General features: G+C 35.8%; 4 non-coding genes across 4 annotated transcripts; all 4 read right to left on the bottom strand.

Moving 5' to 3' along the window:
• Nucleotides 1-8,522: 8,522 nt before the first annotated feature.
• Nucleotides 8,523-8,595, bottom strand: trnar-ccg (transfer RNA arginine (anticodon CCG)). The gene has a single exon. It is a non-coding gene; the product is annotated as a tRNA-Arg (tRNA).
• Nucleotides 8,596-9,869: 1,274 nt separating this feature from the next.
• trnar-ccg (transfer RNA arginine (anticodon CCG)) lies at nucleotides 9,870-9,942 on the bottom strand. The gene has a single exon. It is a non-coding gene; the product is annotated as a tRNA-Arg (tRNA).
• A 1,302-nt stretch (nucleotides 9,943-11,244) lies between these two features.
• Nucleotides 11,245-11,317, bottom strand: trnar-ccg (transfer RNA arginine (anticodon CCG)). The gene has a single exon. It is a non-coding gene; the product is annotated as a tRNA-Arg (tRNA).
• A 488-nt stretch (nucleotides 11,318-11,805) lies between these two features.
• On the bottom strand, nucleotides 11,806-11,878 carry trnar-ccg (transfer RNA arginine (anticodon CCG)). Its single transcript has one exon. It is a non-coding gene; the product is annotated as a tRNA-Arg (tRNA).
• Between the last annotated feature and the right edge of the window lie 6,737 nt (nucleotides 11,879-18,615).

Genomic DNA, 18,615 nt, shown 5'->3' with positions numbered 1-18,615 from the left:
CTATGAGTATTTAAAAAAATAGTTGAATGAAACCAGAAAGAAGACTAAATACAAGTTCAGGAAAATATTAATTTTAAATATATGTATATGTATATGTTAAGTTCACTGTACTTAAAAATTATATTACATGAACTTAAAATTTATTAGGTAATCGGTTACAACTAAAGTTTTGAGTTTAGTCAACTTATTGGGTTTTACAGTGTATTATTGAAAATATTTAAAGGTATACTTAGAAAGTTTTGTTTGTACTTAATCAAAAAAATTAGAGTGATTTAATTAGTTTATTCAGAAGTCAAAACTATATGTGGGTGTAATAGAAAATTCTAAGAAAAAAATGCTTATTGTGTAAGATTATAATTTGAATTATTGTAAATCAAAATGTTAGATTCTAACTAAATCATAAATATAAGTTGAGAAATATTAATATATATATGTAACACCTGGAGACCCTTCTGTCTCTTCCAAACTCAGCTCTCCCTGCAGTCTCCAGACTCCGGACTACAATACACCGCACACTGACATCACTCCTGTACACAATCTGCACAAAAAAACTGCACACAGCACTTCCAGTAAGCACATCACCGGAATACTGTCAACACCTGTTTCACCCACTATATACAGACCTAGACTTTACAAAGCATTTATTCCTTGCCTGTGTTAGCTCTCTTGTTTTGACCTTGTTTTTGTATTTCTGACCCTGACTATTTCCTGCCCTTTGATATTTCCTCACCGTGTTTGACCCTTTACATTTATGGTATGTCTATCCCATCTTGTTGCTGTTTACTGGTGTTAACCCTGCTTGTTTTGACTATTCTCTGTACCCGTGCTTTATTTAATAAAGTTTTTGGTTTGTATCTGCAGTGGTCCGTGTCCTTTTTCAGCCATGATAATTTATGTGTAATACCCTTTTTTATTTTTTGAAGTTGGTTTAAAGTATTTTTTTTCAGTGAGCATTTAAAGCGTACATTTAGTCTTTATTTGTTATTTGTACACATGAATTAATTTTAATCATTAATCATTAAAATGTACACATGAATTAATGATTTGATTGTGAATACTGTATGCTTGGCTTGCTTTGATCATGTCTTTGATAAATAGGACAGGTAGTGGGAAAAATGTAAACCCAATGAGCACCAGGTCAAAGCATCTCGTCTGATCGCATACTAATAGGAAACTAGTGAATAGAAATCCCTGAAGGATGGAGAGCCGTGCTCAGACTTCATTTTTATTCAGGACCAACAGCTCTGAAAGCTTTATATCATTCTGATCATAAAATTTTAATTTACAGGCAGCTGTTGTTGAACTGTTTCTACTGCCTCGATTCTGGTTTCAGGATAAAAGCAGAGAGAGTAAAAGACTGTAATTGACTGTGCTTTTCTTTTAATACTGTACTAAAATATCTGTGTATTTTTCCTTATTTTTATGGGTTTCACAGAGGAATTTAAAAGTAAGGAATAGTGAGATTACAGGTACAGGAATTAATATTAATAAGTAATTAACTTTAATTAAATTTTAAAAGATGTAAATTGTCATTTATTGTGGATTCTTTTTTCTTAAGTACTTTAACACTGCAATAGATTTAATTATTTGGATCAAAGCTATTGATAGCACAATCAGGAGCCGTGGCAAGGAGGGCCAATGGCAACCACAGACCCAAACATCTTTATTGCTTTATTACTTATGATATTTTATAACAACATATTAGGGTCAAACTGAGGCTGATTGAAGGGTGGGGGCATACAATTCAATGTATAAGCATCGTTTTTTACTGGAAGAGCTTAAGGGCACCTATAGATTGGGACTTACAGGGGTTGGACAATGAAACTAAAACATCTGTCATTTTAGTGTGGGAGGTTTCCTGGCTGAATTGGAGCAGCCTGGTGTTCAATCTTCATTAATTGCACATTGCAGCAGTAAGAGCAGGGTGTGAAAGTTCAATTAGCAGGGTAAGAGCACAGTTTTGCTCAAAATATTGCAATGCACACAACATTATGGGTGACATACCAGAGTTCAAAAGAGGACAAATTGTTGGTGCACGTCCTGCTGTAGCATCTGTGACCAAGACAGCAAGTCTTTGTGATGTATCAAGAGCCACGATATCCAGGGTAATGTCAGCATACCACCAAGAAGGACGAATCACATCCAACAGGATTAACTGTGGACGCTGTAAGAGGAAGCTGTCTGAAAGGGATGTTCGGGTGCTGACCCAGATTGTATCCAAAAGACATAAAACCATGGCTGCCCAAATCACCACAGAATTCAATGTGCACCTCAACTCTCCTGTTTCCACCAGAACTGTCCGTCGAGACAATAAATTATTATGGTCTAAAACCAGGTGTTTCAGTTTCATTGTCCAACCCCTGTATTTAGACATATTATCAAAATTGATTGATTTAGAGGGAACATTATTATGACTAGAAGGCACTTAATTTCATTTCCAATCACAATAAATGCAGCCAATAGGGCACTTTGACTTTTTTGCCACTTTAGAGGGCACTTTAGTCATGCTTCTTCAACCATGGGGCATTGGAGGGGGCAGTTGCCCCTCTCTTCCCTTCCTTGAGTCCACCACTGCCCATGATTCATGTGTAACTACAATAGTCCCTTAGCAATTGACCTTCGAAAACCTTAAACCAGGTAAACATTTTACTATTTATTTTTCATTAATAATAATAATTTTGTTATTGGGCATCAATTGAACTTCCTACACTCTTGTGGATACTCCACATTGTCTGGAATTCACATAGTAATGCAAAGAGGTCAGTGTGATGGTCTTGCCCCGCAAATACCTTATTATATTCCTGAAAGATGTAATATTCATATTCCCACAACATACCACGAACAAAAATCTAGCTCACGCGGATCCCGTACGAAATCCATGAATTCATGAATTCTTCGTCCATCTCCCATCCCTTAAGCTCTCAAACTTTCATTTAAATGGAAGCAGGAATTGGGTGCTTACTGTATGCTAATAAAGTCAGGACCAGTTCCAGCTCAGTCCTGATTTTCAGGCAGAGACAGTAGAAAGCCCACAGAGATCTGCAAAGTTCAGAGTGTCCACCCTGCAGGTTAGAGCTGTTACAAAAACACAAAACAAATTAGAATAATAAGGATTAGGCCAGAAGCTGGAAGGTGCTGTAATGAGTTTCTCTCTGTGGGAAAAGTCAACAGTAAGGAAATGAGGAAACAACTGAAAAGTATTGCCACATCTGCTCCATTAAATTTACTCAGTTTTTCTTTTGTTGTTGGCCGTCCAAATGCTTTTGAAGGCCACGTAGTGGAATTTGTATTGTGATCTTTTCACATTCAGATGAAATGTTTAGTAGCTTAAGCTAAGCTACTGTAAGAAATAATGGTTAATAATAGTAATTTCCCCATTAAATCCTGTTCTGTGTCTCTATACTGTCTGTCTTTGTGTTTTGCTTGCCTCACGTTTTGTTTATTTACTTTTCCCCTGCATGTAGTCCTGTGTGTTTCTTAATTTTGTCTCTGCCTTAGTGTTTTCACCTGTGTTCATTTGTAACTTCGTCCCCTCGTTACCTGTCCCCAGGTGTTTCCTGTTACTTCCATGTGTGTATATCGTCCCTATCATCTCCAAAACAGTAACTTTACAGGAGAGAGAAAAAACCTTCTGACTTTCAATGGAAGTCAATGTAAAAAGAGTTTATTTCAGGTCATTTTGAAGTATTTCTATTGGTTCGTTCATCAAAATATTTTTGCACAATGTAAGAGACAGTTTGTCTGTTCAATTTATCTAGTAAACTGAAAATCGACAAAAATGGAGATACTTGTTTTTCATTGGACGGCGACGATATATAGTCACTTTGTTTCAGTGTCCCTTGTCGTTTCTTGTACATTGTTACGTCAGTCAGGTTGCGTGTGATTTTTATTTTTTCTTTTAGTCTTTATGTACTCAGTTTATTTAGTTTATTTTTTGTTTGTTTGTTTTCATCGTTTGTTATTAAATATTTACTTACGTTTGCGTCCGCCTCTGCAACTGCCTTGCTGCAATTACGTAAAACTTACTTTTTTCATGCTTTTCTATTTCCATTTGGATTTCGACTGCCCCTATAAACACTCCAAGCACAAAAAAAGAAAAAAAAAAGTTCACCTATTGTCTGTGAATTATTGAATGAGTAACGATGTCAGGAATCATCTTCTTCTATGAGCCATTTGGATGAAATTTGCTTAGAACCACCCTGGCACCACCCCTCACCCATGAACCCCCACCAGAGCCCCACCCACCTGATCAGTTGAAGATCCACCATTTTGATCTGCTGGTTTTTCAAGCATCGTGCATACAACACCAAAAGCTTTGACAAGACATGGCATGGCTAACAAAAGCTTATTTGCATAAAAGTGACAGAGCCCTTAGACGGCTCTTTTTGAAAGGGACTGAAAAGTGCAAGAAAAGAGCTGGTAAGATATGTTTATGTGAGAATTTGTGCAAAGAACTACAAAAAAGAAGAAGTTAAAAAAAGGTATAATATGTGCCCTTTAATTCTGATTAATGATATTTCTGAGGATAATATTCCCCCTACTGCTGGTGCAGCATGAGGTAATAAAAGCCAGAAGATGTTTTATAGAAGGACAATAAAGAAATAATGTCTAAACTGTGCCTCACATCACTGAATGCATTAAAAAAATCCAAAATGCTTCAAAAATGCTTCAACCACCCACAGACTGAAAAAATAAAGATTTTAACAGGTGTCCTTTCTCGTGAAGACTAAAGGATAAAGAATTGAATAGGTTTCAGAGCATACGCCAGGAGTCTCATTATCCTCTAAGCCTGCAGATCACGCTGAAAAAAATCATCTACTTCTGAAACTACTTGAAGACTTTTAAGTCCAGCTGGAGAATCTGGTTTAAGCTACTCTTTACAGAGCAAAAGCATCAGAAAAACAAAACAAAAACTTTTAAAATGTTAATGTGTCGATTTGTTCCCCCAATTAAAGTTTTTCAATAGGTTATAAAACAACAAACATGTTTGCAGTCAGTTATTGATGCGGGAGTGTCAGTTTGCCAGTACATTTTATTTCTCGGTTTACCAGATTACCAACCTCAGTAATTCACTTAAGAAACTGATGATAAGGATGATACAGTTCTTAATCTACAGTTTAACAATTTTGCAGCACCTGAACAATGAGAAAAATGGGTTTTCAGCTGGCAGTAAGTGTCTGATTTCAATTGGGAGACCATTTAAAATGTTCGGTGCTGAAGGCCACTATGATCAGGAGATCGTCAGTTTGAATCCTGTTTATGTAGCTTGCCATCGGCTACTGGAGCCCTGAAAGAGCACAATTGGCCTTGCTCTCTTTGGGTGGGTAGATGGCGCTCTTTCCCCTCATCACTCCAAAAGGAGATGTCGCTTAGCACAAGGCGCCTGTGAGCTGATGTATCGGAACCGAGTCGCTGCGCTTTCCTCCGTGTGCTCTGTGATGCTACTCTGCAATGCTGAATCATCAGCTGCAGTTCAAAAAGAGGCGTGTCTGACTTCACATGTATGGGAGGAGGCATGTGCTAGTCTACACCCTCCTGGTGTTGGGGTATCACTAGTTATAGGGGGAGTCCTAATGAGTGGGTTGGGTGTGTAATTGGCTGTGTAAATTGGGGAGAATATGCAATAAAAATGTTAAAAATAAAATTATATAAAAAAGCACAAGTTTCCTTGTTTGAGGTGTTTAAGGTGAAACAGTTCAAAGTAATTGGGTTGAATTACAGAATGAAAACTATCTGAACAGGCTTGTTATTAGGCTACACTAGGACGTTTGAAGAGAATTTTAATAATTGTTTTAAATTGTTCCTACTGGATAAACATATTTAAAATGCAAAGACGTTAATGACCGCCAGCAAATCAAACTGCATTCTTAATTCAGCATTGATTCTATGTTGCACTTTGCTGAATAATGTTGGATTAGTATGAGTCTAATGTTTTCTCAGCAGTTTATTTGAAAGTGTGCTTAACGCTGAGATTTGATTTTTTTTTTAAATAATAAAACTTTCTGAACTTGAAAACTTGAGCATTTTAGTATTTGTTGTAAAGGATGCAGTTTTACTCATTTTGGCATGTCACACTGAAAAACAATAACAATGTAACAAGCCATAATTATAACAATATATTGTATGTATAAAGGATAAAAAAATATGCTGGTTATTTAAAAAAAGACACTAATTATTGAAGGTCTATACACATGGAAATATGATAGTGGAGATGATCAGGCAGATCAATCAGTTAAAAAAGAAGTGTGGTGCATTAGAATAATTGGTAACACTTACCTACCTATTTAGCTACATACAGGCCTCCAAACACATTATTTAGCATTCAATAATAATAGTAATAATAATAATAATAATAATAATAATAATAATAATAATAATAATAATAATAATAATATTTCTAAAGCAGCATGGCATGAGCCATTATTTGCAACATAACATAAGACTTTGTATGAAATGCATGAGATTGTATAAGTGTTGAATATTATACTTAAAATTTTGTAGATATACTTTAAGAAGACTAAAAAGAAGACCCTCTTTAATCTTCCCCCCATTACTATTGCACTATTGTCCTGTGTCTTTGTCTCACATATGTCTATCTGTGTCCTTTGTTGTATTGTACATATCGTTGCTGTTCAATGAAAAACACTTAACTCCATTTTTGTCGATGTTTAGTTTACTACATAATTTGAACACACAAACTGTTCCTTACACTGTGCCAACATTTCTTGATGAATGGACCAATAGAACAACTTTTCAAAATGACCTCTTTATATAAACTCTTTTTACATTGACTTCCATTGAAATTTACAAGGTTTTTCTCTCTCCTGTAAAGTTGCTGTTTTGGAGATAAGTGTTTTTCATTGGACAGCGAGGATATAGTGTCTCCCATTCGTTCATATTTATAATCTTATTTTCTGTACTTGCTGTAATTAGCAGACGTATTGGTTTGTTTCATGTTATGCCCAAAACACAGCCATGATTGATTAAGAGAATTAGCTCTAAATCACGCTGCACGATGCACAATTGACCAGTGCCCTATAAATCGCTAAAATAGGACCCCTTATGTAATGTTATGTTGTAAGTTATAGCATAAGCTAGTCATAAATATTCAATTACGTCTTTATAAATGCATTTTTCAATGCTTATCAATGTGTTATACAGCCTCTATATAGATACATAAATAGACAGCCTATGAAGAAAACACTACAGAATAATCTCCTCTTGTTTAATAACTTTTCTATGCAAGGCAGATAAAAAAAGTGATCTATACAAGGCACAGTTAGTGGACAGCTCAATAAAACAGCAAATAATCCTATTAAATCTAATCTAATAGACAGAGGGAGAGCACATTTCTCAGAGCAGTTCTTCAACATTAAGTCATTCTAAGATAAAATTTTGGCTGAACTTTGGAGCTGGATACCTCTGTGAGTATAGTTTAGATTTCCAAAGCTTGCTAACTTAAAGTATTAAAGTGTCACGGAAGACTCAGTACACACGACGGTCTGAATTAATGAGGCTTTTTTCCAGGTTTTTCTGTGTCAGGTGGGATCAACGAGATAAAAAGAGCAGATCAGTATGACGGAACTTTCGGCTCTTCTTGAATTTTTTATCTTGCTCATTTGGACCATATGATCATTATTAGAACCTTACCAATCCCTTGGGTAGCTCTGATCTAATTCATCTGTGCAAGAGCCGCGGCCCGCCATTTCTCCTTATTACCGCTTTCTCCCTCTTTAACAAGCCTTTCTCACACACTCTCTGCTGCTATTTGCTGCGCTCCTCTAAAAAAGAATCCGGTGAGATATCATTAAAAGAATATATAGCATGAAGTGGATATTTTCTCCCTTTTCTCATCTTTCATCTTCCTATACTTTGCTCCAAGTTACTGCAAAAATGTTCCCATTTCTCACTTTTCTTCTAATCTTCTTCATCTCACTGCCATGATTCTCCACGAATGAGATTATGTTTCAGAGACTGTCTTTAACTGCCCATTTCACACTAGGAATGTTAAATATTCAGCATGTAAAATATGGCATGCACACATATACACATGAAAAATGCTCATCCTGACACCTCCTGATGTCTAGTCTGGATCTAATTCAAGGCCTATTTTTACTGCAGAGAAAAGGAAGAAGAACTGTTTATCCGGTGGAAATGTCATAGTGCAGTAAAATATAATACTGGAACTCAAATACACTGGGTATAGAGATTTTATATAGACAGAGCAGATTTAGACGCCACATTTTGAGGTTTAATATAAATGTACATGCTTTCATTTTAGACAGTGGCGAGGTATGACAAAAGTAAAAAATGATATAAAAAGGAAAAAAAAATACCTTCTTTCATATGCTTGTGTATATTCAGTATTGTGACATTTATTCATTCGTTTGTTTGTTCATTTCTTAAGATTTGTGAAACCTCACACAAGAAGTAAGGCTGTATTGATGGTGGTGACTAGCTTGCCCAGTCTCAATTCCTTCCTCAATGCTGGTATCAGCTTGTCTTGTTGGTAACCTAAACATCGACCCAGGTGGAACTCGAACCCACAATCCCCAGCTCCGGAGGCTGATACCTTATCCATTAGGCCACTGGGCCCCTGTGATTTCAGCATATCAAGAAACAAACATATGTTAAAGAGCACCTAACCAACAACCTAGGGGGGAATTGAACCCACAGTCCCCTGCTCAAGAGGTTGATGCTAAAGGCTTTCAGGCCGCTAAGCAATTACACTAAGCATGGATTGTCTCCTTTGTAGAAAATGTTCCAGCAGCTTCCTATAACAGAGTCGCCCCAGGTGGGACTTGAACCCACAATCCACAGCTTTTAGTTATCACTTCAGATAGCACAAGACCTGTCATTTTAGCATATCAAGTAAAAAAATACTCTATGTTAAAGAACACCTAACCAACAACCTAGGTGGGAATTGAAACAACAATCCCTAGCTTGAGAGGTTCAGAGGCTCCGGAGGCTGATGCCTTATCCATTAGGTCACTGGGCCTTTTCATGCAGGTAAAAGGGAAGGTGTATGGATTGCTTCCTTTTAGTTATCACTTTAGATAGCACAAGACCTGTCATTTTAGCATATCAAGTAAAAAAAATACTCTATGTTAAAGAACACCTAACCAACAACCTAGGTGGGAATTGAACAACAATCCCTAGCTTGAGAGGTTGATGGTTTTTAGGCCACTAGGCAATTACACAACTGAAATTTGCAAGCTACATGAATTGTATATTTTATTAATAATACATAAAGCCTTCTTAAGACAGAGTTGACCCAGGTGGGATTTCAACCCACAACCCCCAGCTCAGGAGGCTGATGCCTTATCCATTAGATCACTGGGCCTTTAGCCGCTGGACAAGGGAAGGTGTATGGATTGCTTCTTTTTAGTTATCACTTTAGATAACATTGCAGCCATCATTTTAGCATATCATGTAACAAAAAACATATGTTAGAGAGTACCTAACCAACAACCTGAGTGGGAATTGAAGCCACAATACACATCTTGAAAGGTTGATGCTTTCTTCTGGTCACTTGCCAATTACACAACTGAAATTTGCAAGCTATATGGATTGTCTCTTTTATAGAAAAACTTCCAATAACTTCCTTCGACAGAGTGAACCCGGGTGGGACTTGAACCCACAATCCCCAGCTCCGGAGGCTACAGAAAAACTTACAAAAGCTTGCCATGACATCCTTGACCAAGGTGGGACTTGAACCTACAATCCCCAACTCCCAATCCATTACTACATTGCTACCATGTAAACTGTATATATGATCTATATGAATTGTTTCTTTTATGAATGCACTTAAGAAGGCTTAATAAGACAGCACTAGTTCAGCGTAATGTTTAACTGTACAGCAGCTCAATCGACCCAGGTGGGACTTGAACCCACAATCCCCAGCTCCGGAGGCTGATGCCTTATCCATTAGGCCACTGGGCCACTGTATGTTAAAAGCAAGGTGTATGTATTTCTTTTTTAATGCAAACACTTTACATAGCATATCATATACCATTGCAGCATACAGAGAATGTCAGTCTGTGGTAGTAGAAGGCCACACTGGTAGCAGATTATCTTGTAAGTAACATAAACAACAACCCACATGGGACTCAAACCCACAACTGCAGCTCCAAAGACTGATGTCTTATCCATTAGGCCATTGGGCCTTTACAGGAAGTATAACTCAAGGTGTATGGATAGCATAGCACCTGTCATTTGAGCATACAACAACAAATTACATGAAAGAGCATGTAACCAACAATCTAAGTTGGAATTGAACCCACAATCTCCAGCTTTATTCAGGCCATTGGGCAATTGCACAACTGAAAGTTGCATGCATACATTGGATTGTATAATTTAAAAAGGCACTGCAAAAGGCTTCTTTAATGGGGTTGACCAAAGTGGGACTTGAACCCACAATCCTCAGCTCTAGAGGCTGATGCCTTACCCATTAGGTCACTGTGCCTTTACGCATACGCAAAAGAAAGTGTACGGATTGCCTCTTTTATGTAAGCACTTCGCATAGCATATGACCTCTTATAGTAGCATATCAAGTAGCAAACACATCCGTTAGACAGCACCTAACCAACAACCTATATGGGAATCGAACCCCCAGTGACCAGCTTGAGAGGTTAATGATTTATTATGGCCACTGGGCATTTACACATAAATAAGTTGCAAACTCAATGATTTTTTTTTCTTTTATGAAAGCTCCTCACAACATTTCAAATCATTTTTGTGAAAGCCTATATTAGCAAGCCTCTTAAGAGAGGGACACAAACCCACAATCCACAGCTGAACAGACTGGCACCATATCCATTTGGACTCTGGGCTGCCAAGCAAACTGACAATACGCTTTATGGAGTGTTTCTTCTATGAAAAAACGTATGCATTACACTAACTAGTAAGATGCCCTCAACACTGGTATCAGATTATCTTGTAGGCAACCTGAACAACGACCCAGGTGGGACTCGAACCCACAATTAGGCCAATGGGCTGTTTGACACAGGCTAAAGCAAGATGGGAGCTGATCCCACTAGTATATGTTACCAGTTGGTTCCTTAAGACAGAAACATCCCACGTGGGATTCAGTCACAGAATTCCCAGCTACAGGTTGAAGGTCAAGCAACAAGCCTGTTGATGCAAAGCAACAACAGGCTATATGGATTGCTTCTTTCATGAATCTACTTCAGCAGTCTTAGTAAGACAGTACCAGTCCACTTTAACCAGTACTAGTTGCACAAACGACCCAGGTGGGACTCGAACCCACAATCCCCAGCTCCGGAGGCTGATGCCTTATCCATTAGGCCACTGGGCCACCATGCACTAAAAACAAGGTGTATGGATTGATTATTTTATGTAAGCACTTAACACAGCATATCATTTCTCATTGTAGCATATCACATAAAATAGATGCCTTATCCATTGGGCCACTGGACCTTTAGACTCAGCAAAAAAAGAGAATTCATACAGCCTAATGTGGTAATTGAACCAGATGAAGACACCTTATTTAGGCCAATGGGCTGTTTGACACAGGCTAAAGCAAGATGGGAACTGATCCCACAGTCCCCAGCTCTAGTAGACTCTAGATGTTACCTTTCATTCAGTTGGTTCCTTAAGACAGAAACATCCCAGGTGGGATTCAAACACAAAATTCCCAGCTACAGGTTGATGTCTCAACCTTTAGATCACTGGGCCACCATGCAAAGCAACAACATGCTATATGGATTGCTTCTTTCATGAATCCACTTGAGCAGTCTTAATAAAACAGCACCAGTCCACTTTAACCAGTGCAACTTGCAAAAATGACCCAGGTGGGACTCGAACCCACAATCCCCAGCTCCGGAGGCTGATGCCTTATCCATTAGGCCACTGGGCCAAAGCTGGGGAACAATAGTCTGCTTTACCGTGGGAAGAAGAAAAAATGGAGGGAAGAAGGGGGAAGAAGGGAAAAGGAAAGAAAGCGAGAAAAAGAAAAGTTAACCATCGAGCAAAAACTGAAAAATGAAATGGTTCTGCCTCTTTTAAAGAACTGCAGTGTTTATTTCGTTGAATATGTTTCTTTTTATATTATTATTGTCATTTTCTGAGCTAAAGGGAAGATCGGGGCAGATACAAAGGTCGCGAGTTCAAATCCCGGTGTGCTATCAAAGAACAGCAGCTTAGATTTTAAATGTAACTAGAATCTACTGAAATTTAGAGGCATTTAAACACGTTTTTCTATACACTAATCTTAATTTACTGTTAATCTCTAAATTATGTGAAAAAAAAAAATACATTTTATGTACTATAAAAGGCTTATCACAAATTGTTACATAGTATAACATGTATACCACAGTGTTCTATATATTATAACCGGTATACCACAATATTTTACATAGTATAAAATGTATACCACAATATTGTAGATACCAGAATATTTTATATACTATTAAAGGTATACCACAATATTTTATACAGTATTAAAGTTATATCACAATATTTTATATGGTATAACAGGTATACCAGCATTTATTTTACATAGTATAACAAGTGTACCACTATATTTTATATAGTATAACAGATACCACAATATTTTATATAGTATAACAGATGCCACAATATTTTATATAGTATTAAAGGTATATCTCAATATTTTATATAGTATGACAGGTATACCAGCATTTATTTTACATAGTAAAACAGTTATACCACAATATTTTACATAGTATAACACGTGTACCACTATATTTTATATACTATAACAGATGCCACAATATTTATATAGTAAAAAAGATGCCACAATATTTTACATAGTATAACATGTATACCACAATATTTTATATAGTATAACAGACGCCACAATATTTTATATAGTGTAACAGGTGTACCACTATATTTTATATAGTATAACAGACGCCACAATAATTTAATATAGTATAACAGGTGTACCACTATTTTTTATATAGTATAACAGATACCATAATATTTTATATAGTGTAACAGGTGTACCACTATATTTTATATAGTATAACAGACGCCACAATATTTTATATAGTATAACAGGTGTACCACCATATTTTATATATTATAACAGGTGTACCACCAGATTTTATACAGTATAACAGAGGCCACAATATTTTATATAGTATAACAGGTTTACCACTATATTTTATATAGTATAACAGGTTTACCACTATATTTTATATAGTATAACAGGTGTACCACTATATTTTATATAGTATAACAGATACCATAATATTTTATATAGTGTAACAGATGCCACAATATTTTATATAGTATTAAAGGTATATCTCAATATTTTATATATTATAACAGGTATACCAGCATTTATTTTACATAGTATAACACGTGTACCACAATATTTATATAGTAAAAAAGATGCCACAATATTTTATATAGTATAACAGACGCCACAATATTTTATATATTTGAAGGTGGTTTTTATAATATGTATTTTTTTTTACTAACCAGACTTAAATTATGAATTGAATTTCAAAGGAATTCGTTTGAATTCACACTCAAAATCAAAGAGTGTAATTTTTAAAGAGTGTATCTCTTTAAGCCACGCTTTAAGGTGGCGAGGATTTTGATTGGTCAGAAATAGAAGTCCCGCGGTGGAGAAACATTTAATTGGTTAAAAATGGAAAGAGCGTCGGGCAAGCGCTGCGATTTGATAGGCAAGAAATGGAGACACGCCAGGGGTTTTGATTGGTAAGAAATGGACGGGATAAACGAGGAGTAGATTTCATTGGTAAGAAATGGACGCTATGCCGTGAGCTGATTGGAGAGAAATGGAAGCGGCGTTGGAAGAAGAGTGACACGATTGGCGTGCTGAAAGCCGGCGCTTGTGTTCCAGGTAGGGCCAAAGCTGGGGAACAATAGTCTGCTTTACCGTGGGAAGAAGAAAAAATGGAGGGAAGAAGGGGGAAGAAGGGAAAAGGAAAGAAAGCGAGAAAAAGAAAAGTTAACCATCGAGCAAAAACTGAAAAATGAAATGGTTCTGCCTCTTTTAAAGAACTGCAGTGTTTATTTCGTTGAATATGTTTCTTTTTATATTATTATTGTCATTTTCTGAGCTAAAGGGAAGATCGGGGCAGATACAAAGGTCGCGAGTTCAAATCCCGGTGTGCTATCAAAGAACAGCAGCTTAGATTTTAAATGTAACTAGAATCTACTGAAATTTAGAGGCATTTAAACACGTTTTTCTATACACTAATCTTAATTTACTGTTAATCTCTAAATTATGTGAAAAAAAAAAATACATTTTATGTACTATAAAAGGCTTATCACAAATTGTTACATAGTATAACATGTATACCACAGTGTTCTATATATTATAACCGGTATACCACAATATTTTACATAGTATAAAATGTATACCACAATATTGTAGATACCAGAATATTTTATATACTATTAAAGGTATACCACAATATTTTATACAGTATTAAAGTTATATCACAATATTTTATATGGTATAACAGGTATACCAGCATTTATTTTACATAGTATAACAAGTGTACCACTATATTTTATATAGTATAACAGATACCACAATATTTTATATAGTATAACAGATGCCACAATATTTTATATAGTATTAAAGGTATATCTCAATATTTTATATAGTATGACAGGTATACCAGCATTTATTTTACATAGTAAAACAGTTATACCACAATATTTTACATAGTATAACACGTGTACCACTATATTTTATATACTATAACAGATGCCACAATATTTATATAGTAAAAAAGATGCCACAATATTTTACATAGTATAACATGTATACCACAATATTTTATATAGTATAACAGACGCCACAATATTTTATATAGTGTAACAGGTGTACCACTATATTTTATATAGTATAACAGACGCCACAATAATTTAATATAGTATAACAGGTGTACCACTATTTTTTATATAGTATAACAGATACCATAATATTTTATATAGTGTAACAGGTGTACCACTATATTTTATATAGTATAACAGACGCCACAATATTTTATATAGTATAACAGGTGTACCACCATATTTTATATATTATAACAGGTGTACCACCAGATTTTATACAGTATAACAGAGGCCACAATATTTTATATAGTATAACAGGTTTACCACTATATTTTATATAGTATAACAGGTTTACCACTATATTTTATATAGTATAACAGGTGTACCACTATATTTTATATAGTATAACAGATACCATAATATTTTATATAGTGTAACAGATGCCACAATATTTTATATAGTATTAAAGGTATATCTCAATATTTTATATATTATAACAGGTATACCAGCATTTATTTTACATAGTATAACACGTGTACCACAATATTTATATAGTAAAAAAGATGCCACAATATTTTATATAGTATAACAGACGCCACAATATTTTATATATTTGAAGGTGGTTTTTATAATATGTATTTTTTTTTACTAACCAGACTTAAATTATGAATTGAATTTCAAAGGAATTCGTTTGAATTCACACTCAAAATCAAAGAGTGTAATTTTTAAAGAGTGTATCTCTTTAAGCCACGCTTTAAGGTGGCGAGGATTTTGATTGGTCAGAAATAGAAGTCCCGCGGTGGAGAAACATTTAATTGGTTAAAAATGGAAAGAGCGTCGGGCAAGCGCTGCGATTTGATAGGCAAGAAATGGAGACACGCCAGGGGTTTTGATTGGTAAGAAATGGACGGGATAAACGAGGAGTAGATTTCATTGGTAAGAAATGGACGCTATGCCGTGAGCTGATTGGAGAGAAATGGAAGCGGCGTTGGAAGAAGAGTGACACGATTGGCGTGCTGAAAGCCGGCGCTTGTGTTCCAGGTAGGGCCATGACACATTCTCTTATGAACTTATAGGCCACTGGGCAATTGCACAACTGAAAGATGCAAGCAACATAGATTGATTCTTTTAAAATAGATATTCAGAAGACTTATTAAGACAGACATGATGCAGGTTGCACATAAAACAAGATTCCTCATCTCTAGCAGCTGATGCCTTATCCATTAGGTCGCTGGATTTTTATCCAAAGGTAAGGCATGGTGTATGAAATGCTGTTTGAATAGATATGTAAGCACCTTACACAGTATATCAGCTGTCATTGTATCATATCAAGTGTAACATTCAGTGTAACAAGTAACAATATAAGCAGCACAGTTGATCAAGGTGGGACCCAAACATCGTCATATATCTTTGAAAAGTATTTTCTCTCAGGTTTAAACAATAAGTACCAAATGTGCTGTAGAAAAAAAGTGGTTGGGACTTGAACCCACAACCTCAGGGCTTACAGAAAGCACTAACCTATGACCCAACTCCAAAAAATGTGCTGAATAAACTTTTCTCTCAGTGTATCAGGACCAGTAAAAAATAAAAAAAAATAATAAAATAAATTGGCAAAGAAAATTTAACAACCCAGAAGGGATATGAACTCCTGGTCTGGGATAAAAAGAGTGAGAACTCCCTAGCTCTGGCACCAGGCCACTAAATAAATAAATCTGCAAGGTGCACGGATTGTATGAAAAAAAAAAACCCTCATCATATTTCTTTACACAATATTTCCTCCAAATTAAGCAGTCTTACAAAGGGAACAGTCTGTCAAAATACCATTAAGAACAATTCAGGTGGGATCAGCTTCCACAGTGACAGAGAACAATCCAAAGCTTCAGAAGCTGATGATTTATCCATTAAGCTAGTGGGCCTTTGAATAATAATAAGGTGCAACATTTTATGAAAGCACATCACATTTTCTCTAAGTAGAGCTTAGATTCTCTATCCGAACCCGACCTGACCTGAGACCTGACCTAAATTTTACTCAGGCTGAGTCGGGTCAACCTCAAGGACATAGTCTCTGTTTTTTAATGCTATATTTATTTTATATAAAGCTATCACAATATAGCTAAATAACAAATCTAACAGTTTTTTAATACAAATTGCACAAGTTAGAATGTTAAAATCACACAGCTCTGGGGCGCACACGTAAGTGCCTCCATTTGTCCGCATTTAGGCACCTGTGGAAATTTCAGTAAAGAAAAAAGCTTCTCATTTCTGAAGTAAGTGTTTATTAGCTCAGTAAAACTCTAGCATTACAATAAATATAAACAGCAATTTTAGAAAAAATAGAGCTTTTACAGCACTGTTTTTTTTTCTTAAAACATCTAATCTCTTCTCATCTGAGTTTAATAGATTTATTTCTAGTTCTCATTATATTAACAACTGGTTTGGTAAATTGGTAAATTTGGTAAATCAGGTGAGCTGCTGATGGAACTGAACATATACACATGCTGGCTGAGGAGCATCCAGGAGAAATCTGGAACTACACTTTGTTCTTTAGCTTGGCTTACAGGATAAAACATAGTTAAAAAATGAGAAATCCTTGTTACGTTTTACTGTATGCATGTTTGTTTTCATCTGTTCAAATCATACGTGGTGCTTTTTTCAGGTAAAAACACTCATATTGCTAAGATAAATGGATTAGTGTAATTTGCTTTGCACAATACTGTAGGTCTATGCTTCTTTAGTGTTGCACTGTTAATTAACATCATTCTCAATAGATTTTACTCATTCAAACAGCCCCCCATTTTTTAACTTTTAACAGTTTTTACTTACCAAAATTACTGTTGATTTTAATTAGAGCTCAGGCTCATAATGACAATTTATGAGGCAGATCGGGTCAGATGTTTTGGGCCCGATCTAAGCTCTATCTCTCAGATAGTATTTTATAAAACTTTGAGTTGAGTAGAAAAAAAGCACTGCACTATGAGATGTATTGGAGTGGAAGTGAAAGCCAAAAAAAATGAACATACTGATAAATGAAACTTGAAACCATACATAACTAAAATAGTGAACTACATATGCTTTGTTACTTTCCACCACTGTTTCTTCACTACTGCCGGCCATATAACCCTTTTATAGGAATGTGTTTTTGGGGTTGCTGGTTGAGAAAAAAATCTAAACACATCAGCTCATAAAAGTTTGAGAAAGACAGACTTTCAATACAAGGCTCTCGCAGGATAAAAGCCTGTCTGCAGTGTGTCGATGAGAAGAAAATAGCATCTACAAAAGAGCCTGCTCTGTCCAAAAGCATCTTATTGTGCTCCAGTTAATTGCATCGTTTCCCAGAAGGAGGAAACACAGTCATTCTGACATTAATACAGAGTGTGCAGCTCAACAGAATTGAGCGGGGTTTAGAACATATGGTTCTCACTAACCCTTTACACTTTATTCTACTTTCTTTCTTTTTTCTTTCTGTCTTTCAGGTTACACCATTACTGCTGTCCTCTTTGTGCTCATTAGCTCATTATGCTGCATCTCTCAGTGTGTTTGTTTCGAGCCACTGCAGCAGTGTAGTAAATAGGGGTTAGTTTAAAAGCACCTATTCTCAATACTATTGTGTGGTGTTATTATTATGGCGTGGGTGCAAATTTGTATAATGCGAGATCACCTTTGGTCTTCATTGAAATCTCAAGATCTTGTCTTGAAGACACAGAGCAAATTTCTGGAGTTCAAAAATTAAGTTCTGGAGTTAAACAAAGATGTGTGAAAGTGTTAAATTGTGTGAGTTTAATCTCCAACTTAAACTACAAGTTTAATTGA

The sequence above is a fragment of the Astyanax mexicanus genome, chromosome 7 (assembly GCF_023375975.1).
Source record: "Astyanax mexicanus isolate ESR-SI-001 chromosome 7, AstMex3_surface, whole genome shotgun sequence".
NCBI lineage: Eukaryota > Metazoa > Chordata > Actinopteri > Characiformes > Acestrorhamphidae > Astyanax > Astyanax mexicanus.
This window is presented reverse-complemented; position numbering and strand designations above follow the sequence as displayed.